The sequence below is a fragment of the Callorhinus ursinus genome, unplaced genomic scaffold (assembly GCF_003265705.2).
Source record: "Callorhinus ursinus isolate GAN/ISIS: 27379988/994484 unplaced genomic scaffold, GSC_fseal_2.0 scaffold104, whole genome shotgun sequence".
Lineage (NCBI taxonomy): Eukaryota > Metazoa > Chordata > Mammalia > Carnivora > Otariidae > Callorhinus > Callorhinus ursinus.
This window is the reverse complement of record NW_027397166.1, coordinates 1517157-1523862: the sequence shown is the minus strand read 5'-3', so window position 1 is coordinate 1523862 and position 6706 is coordinate 1517157. Positions and strand designations below refer to the sequence as shown.

Sequence of the window (6706 nt, the reverse complement as noted above, 5' to 3'; positions counted from 1 at the left end):
ACACACACACATACACACACCACATCTTCTTTATCCATTCATCTGTCAATGGACATCTGGGCTCTTTCCATATTTTAGCTATTGTGTACATTGTTGCTATAAACATTGGGGTGCATGTGTACCTTCGAATCACTATGATGTATCCTTTGGATAAATAGCTAGCAGTACAATTGTTGGGTTGTATGGTAGCTCTATTTTTAACTTTTTGAGGAAACTTCATACTGTTTTCCAGAGTGGTGATAGCAGTTTACACCACAGTGTAAAATGATTCCTCTGTCTCCACATCCTCACCAACATCTGTTGTTTCCTGACTTGTTAATTTTAGACATTCTGACTGGTGTAGAGCTGGTATCTCATTGTGGTTTTGATTTGTATTTCCCTGATGCCAAGGTATGTGGAACAATTTTTCATTTGTCTGTTGGCCATTTCCATGTCTTCAATGAAAAAATGTCTGTTCATGTCTTCTGCCCATTTCTTGACTCATTTATTTGTTTTCGGGGTGTTGAGTTTGATAAGTTCTTTATAGATGTTGGATACTAGCCCTTTATCTGATAAGACATTTTTAAATATCTGCTCCCAGTCTGTAGGTAGTCTTTTAGTTTTGTTGAATGTTTCCTTTGCTGTGCAAAAGCTTTTTATCTTGATAAAGTTCCAATGATTCACTTTTGCTTTTGTTTCCATTGCCTTTGAGACCTGTTTAGCAAGAATTTGCTGCAGCCCAGGTCAAAGAGGTTACTGCCTATGTTCTCCTCTAGGATTTTGATGGATTCCTGTCTCACATTTAGGTCTTTCATCCATTTTGAGTTTATTTTTGTGTATGGTGTAAGAAAAATAGTTCAGTTTCATTCTTTTGCATGTGGCTGTCCAATTTTCCCAACACCATTTGTTGAAGAGACTGTCTTTTTTCCATTGGATATTCTTTCATGCTTTACCAGACTAGTTGACCATAGAGTTGAGGGTCCTTTTCTGAGTTTCTTATTGTGTTCCATTGATCTATGTGTGTTTTTGTGCCAGTACCATACTGCCTTGATCACTACAGTTTGTAATGTAGCTTGAAGTCCAGAATTGTGTGCTTCCAGGTTTTTTTTCTTTTTCAACATTCCTTTGGCTATTTGGGGTCTTTCTGGTTCCATACAAATTTTAAGATTATTTGTTTAAGCACTGTGAAAATGTTGATGGTATTTTGATAGAGATTGCATTGAATGTGTAGATTGCCTTGGGAAACATAGGGATTTTAACAATATTTGTTCTTCCAGTCCATGAGCATAGAATGTTTTTCCATTTCTTTGTGTCTTCATCCATTTCTTTTTTTTAAAAAAAGATTTTATTTATTTATCTGAGAGAGAGAGAGAGAGAAGGAGGGGGGTAGAGGAGAAGCAGGCTCCCCACTGAGCAGAGAGCCCAATGTGGGACTCAATCCCAGGACCTTGGGATCATGACCTGAGCCGAAGGCAGACACTTAACGACTGAGCCACCCAGGCACCCCTCTTCCTCTATTTCTTTCATAAGTGTTTTATAGTTTTCAGAGTACAGATCCTTTACCTCTTTGGTTAGGTTTATTTGTAGGCATGGTAAGGTTTTTGGTGCAATTATAAATGGGATCGATTCCTTCATTTCTTTCTTCTGCCTCATTGTTGGTGTATAGAAATGCAACTGACTTCTGTGCATTAATTTTATATCCTGCCACTTTGCAGAATTCCTGTATGAATTCTAACAGTTTTGGGGTGGAGCCTTTTGGGTTTTCAACACAGAGTATCATGTCCTCTGCGACAAGCGAAAATTTGACGACTTCTTTGCGGATTTGGATGCCTTTTATTTCTTTTTGTTGCCTGATTGCTGAGGCTAGGACTTCCAGTAGTTTGTTGAACAATAGTGGTAAGAGTGGACATCCCTGTTATGTTCCTGACCTTAGGGGAAAAGCTCTGATTTATTTTGTTGAGGATGATATTTGCTGTGGGTTTTTCATCAATGGCTTTTATGATATTGAGCTATGTTCCCTCGATCCCTACACTGCAGAGAGTTTTAATCAAGAAAGGATGCTGTAATTTGTCAAGTGCATTTTCTGCATCAATTGAGAGGATCATATGGCTCATATCCTTTCTTTCCTTAATGTGGTGTATTACATTGATTGATTTGCAGATATTGAACCACCTTGCAGCCCAGGAATAAATCCCACTTGGTCCTCATGAATAATCCTTTTAATGTACTGTTGGATCCTATTAGCTAGTATCTTGGTGAGAATTTTGGTATCCATGTTCATCAGGGATATTGTTCTGTAATTCTCCCTTTTGGTGGGGTCTTTTTCTGTTTTTGGGATCAAGGTATTGCTAGCCTCATTTTGCTGATGGCAAGTGATGTGGAGCATTTTTTCTTGTGTCTGTTAGCCATTTGTATGTCTTTTTTGCACAAGTGTCTGTTCATGTCTTCTGCCCGTTTTTTGAATGGATTATTTGTTTTTTGAGTGTTGAGTTTGAGAAGTTCTTTTTAGATCTTGGATACCAGCCCTTTATCTGTAATGTCATTTGCAAATATCTTCTCCCATTCTGTGTGTTGCCTCTTCATTTTGTGGTTGCATTGATTCTAAGGTGGACTTGTCCTAGTGGAAAAAAGCCTCCAGCGAGCTGAGGGACAGGGCTTGGTGTACATGTCTTCAAACTCCACTATGTGGTGCTGTTTTGCTCCCTGAGGTTTTTCAGAACTCATGAAGTAGATGAATATAGCTGTGCCAGGCTCTCTAGCTAGGAATTGAAAATGTGCCCTGTACTCTTCAGTGAGCCCTCAGAGAAAAGCAATCAATCACTCTGTCTCCTGGGTTTCCGTCAGAACTCTGTGTTCACCCTGTCTGTGACCGAGCGTTTTTATCTCAGGCATAGGACTTAGTTTCAAAACTCCAAATTTTACGGACTTCCAAGGTGCAAACCTGCACTGTTCCTCCCAGGGGAGGGGGCTCTTGCCACACTTCTGCCTTTTGCTGAACCCCTCCCAGGAAAGTGGTCTCATGCCCATGCAGCAGTTCACAGTTTATGGCGACACAGAGCAGAAAACTGGCACCTAGACTCACTGTTCTTAGCTGCCTTCCCTAATCCTTGCCAGGGAACTCTGCCACACTTCAGGCACCACCGATTCTTCTTGTGATGCTGGGTATCCTGAGACCACTCTGTCACACCTGCGATTTCTCCCTGCTTCACTACCTGAGCACTTTTAAGCCAGGCACATCCCCCACTGTAGCAGACTTCTAAAAGTTCTGGTTTTTCCACTCTGATGCTTATAATACCTTGTGGTTGCCACCTTAAACAGGCTTCCTCCCCTCCGCCATTTCCTCAGCTATATCTCTGCACCTCCTACCTTCCAAACCGTGGTCGTTTTTCTACTGGTCAACTTGTAGCATTTGTTTTCTCGGATCTGTTTAATTTCTTTGGCTTTCACTAAGATTTGGTTACTATCTAGTTGTATTTGAGGGACAGGACAAACTTGTAGGGTCCCCCTACTCCTCTGCTATCCTAACTCTTCCCACAGGAGACTTTTGATTACTGATTTAATTTCTTGCTGGTATTGATCTGTTCAAGTTTTCTATTTCTTCCTGTTTCAGTTTTGGTAGTTTATATGTTTCCAGGAATTTATTTCTTCTAGATTGCCCAATTTGTCAGCATGTAATTTTTCATAATATTCTCTTAAATTTTATTTCTGTGGTGTTGGTTGTGATCTTTCCTCTCTCATTCATGATTTTATTTCTTTGGGTCCTTTCTATTTTGTTTTTGATAAGTCTGGCTAGGGATTTATCAATTTTATTAATTCTTTCAAAGAACCAGCTCCTGGTTTCATTGATCTGTTCTGTTGTTTGTTTTTCTGTATCATTTGTTTCTGCTCTAATCTTTATTTCCCTTCTTCTGCTGGCTTTAGGCTTCATTTCTTGTTCTTTTTCTAGCCTCTTTAGCTGTGTGTTTAGGTTGTGTTTTTTAGAGTTTTCTTGCTTCTTGAGGTAGGCCCATTATGCTATATGCTTTCCTCTTATGACCACTTTTGTTGCAGCCCAAAGGTTTTGGACTGTTGTGTTTTCCTCTTTGTTTCCATGATTCTTGTCTTCTGGGGGATGGGCCCACTGATCTGATTCTTGGTCACACTTGACTAAGAAAAGCAGCACCTGCAGAGGTCAGGGGAGCAGGGCTAGGTGTAAGCATTTTAGGCTGATAGTGTTGATGCTGTGCTGCTTAGTAAGTTAGTTTATGCCAAGGGGCTGGGGAGAGAAATAGCCCCCTCCCTTGTCCCTGGAGAGGGTGTTCATACTGGCTTTTCCCAGGGAATCACACCCAGAAGAGTGAATAATCTCCATCATGTGTCCAAAACTTCCCTCAGATCCCTGCCTTGGTCCTGTCTGTGTCTGGGCTGTCTCCCCACCTGGCAGCACAGTGTACCTGTGTTCTATCCCAGGCAGGCCAGCTCAGTTTTAAAACTCCAATCTTTAGGTACCTGGCATTGCCCAGACCCACACTGGTCCTCTGGCGGAGGTTGTTACTGTGCTGGGATTCATGCAGATTTGTCTCAGGAGGTCAGTCACACCAAAGTGCTGGGGTGTGGGATTTGAAGTAAATCACTGCAAAGAGCCATTGTGCAGGTTAGCTGCTCTCAGTAGGTATCTCTGTGCCTTTGCTGAGGGGCAGGTGAGGGAAATGTCACCTGCAGTCTCCTTTGTCCCTCAGAGAAGCAATGCCATTTCTCTCAGATTTGCTCCAAGAAGGGGAAAACTTCTCTACCGCTGTATCTCAGGCAATCCTCAGATTGTGCCCTCTGCCCCCAGTTTACCTGCCTGCCTTCTCTACAGGAGCTCTGCAGTGCCCTCAGGGCTCTTATACCAGCCACACCATCGACCTCTAAAACTTTGAGTCCTGCTGGTTGTAGAAACTCACAAAAATCAGCCCCTCTCGTTTCCCCCATTGATGTCTTTAGGGAAGTGTTTTCCTTGTGCGATCTCTCCTTCTCTCACCTCTCTCTGTGACCAGGGTTCCCTCCTTTCTGCAGCACCCTTGTTCCCTTTCTTCCCCAAATTACATCTCTGCACCTCCTACCTACATCGATGTGGCCTCTTCTCTCCCTCTAGTTGTGCAGTTTAGTCTGTCAGTCCTCAGATCAATGTCTTGGGTATTCAGAATGATTTGATATTTATCTAGCTATGTTCAAGGGACAATACAATGTTAAAGTCCTCCTACTATTCCACCATCTTAGCTCCTCCTACCCCATCACTTATGTATTTTATAACTGGAAGTTCGTATCTTTTCACTCCCTTTATCCATTTGGTCCACACCTTTCACCTGCCTCTGGGAACCACCAATCTGTTGTCTGCATCTATGAGCTTGGTAAGCTTTATGTTTGTCTGTTTTTTAATTCCACATATATGTGAGATTACATGGTATCTCTTTTCTCCTGTCTGACTTATTTGACTTAGCATTATACTCTCTAGGTCCATCAATATTGTTAAAGATAGCAAGATTTAATGCTTTTTTATAGCTGAGTAGTATTCCTCTGTGTGTGTGTGTGTGTGTGTGTGTGTGTGTGTGTGTGTGTGTGTCTACACCACTTATTTATCCATTCATCCATTGATGCACCCTTGGGTTGTTTCCATATCTTGGCTATTATAAATAATTGTGCAGTGAACATGGAGTGCATATCTTTTCAAGTTAGTGTTTTTGTTTTCTTTGGACAAATACCCACAGGTGAAATTTTTGGGTCATATGGTAGCTCTATTTTTAATTTTTTGAGGACCCGCCACAGTAGTCATCTTAATGTGTGTTAGGGGTCATCTCGTTTTGGTTTACATTTGCATCTCCCTAATGACTAGTGATATTAAGCATGTTTTCATGTGCTTATTGGATACTGTGTATCTTCTTTGAAGAAATGTCTTTTCAAATCTTTGACCATTTTAAAATTGAGTTATTTATCTTTTTTATTATTGAGTTGTAAGTTTTCTTTGTATAGTCTGGATACCAGACTCTTACAATTATATGATTTTGCAACAGTTTCTCCTATTCTGTAGGTTATGTTTTCACTTTTATGATAGTGTTCTTTCTTCCACAAATTTTTAAAATTTAGATGAAGTCTAATTAACCTTTTTGTTTTTGTTTGTGCTTTGAGGGTCATATCTCTGGATCCATTACCAAATCCAATGTGATAAAGATGTGCCCCTGTTTTGTTTGAACTAAGTGTGTTGTAGATTTAGATCTTACATTTTGGTTTATGATCTATTTTGAGTTAATTCTGACATATGGTGTAAGGTAGAGATCTAACTTCATGTTTTTTGTTTTTCATATGGATAGTCAGTTGGTTCCAGCATTAGCTTCTGGAGTTATTATTTCCTCCCCACTGAATGGTTTTGGCACTCTTGTTAATAATCAGTTGACCGCAAATACATGGGTTTGTATCTGTACTCTTGATTTTGGTATGTTTAGTGGTGTCCCACATGTCTCTGAACTTCTGTTCATTTTTACATTTTTTTCCTTTTATGTGTCTCAGAATGAGTAATCCCAATATACCAACTTTATCAATTTTTTCTTCTGCCTGCTCAAATATTCTGTTGAGTCCCTCTAGTGATTTTTTTTTTTTATTTTTAGTTACTGCACTTTTCAACCTCTTAATTTCTATTTGGCTCTTCTTAAAAATTTCTACCTCTTTATTGATATTCTCTACTTTATGAGATACCAGTCTCATGCTGTTT

General features: G+C 40.1%; 1 long non-coding RNA gene across 1 annotated transcript in view; it reads left to right on the top strand.

Moving 5' to 3' along the window:
* The window catches only part of LOC141371816 (uncharacterized), a 99534-nt gene that overhangs the window by 5320 nt on the left and 87508 nt on the right, over positions 1-6706 (top strand). The window lies entirely within an intron of this gene.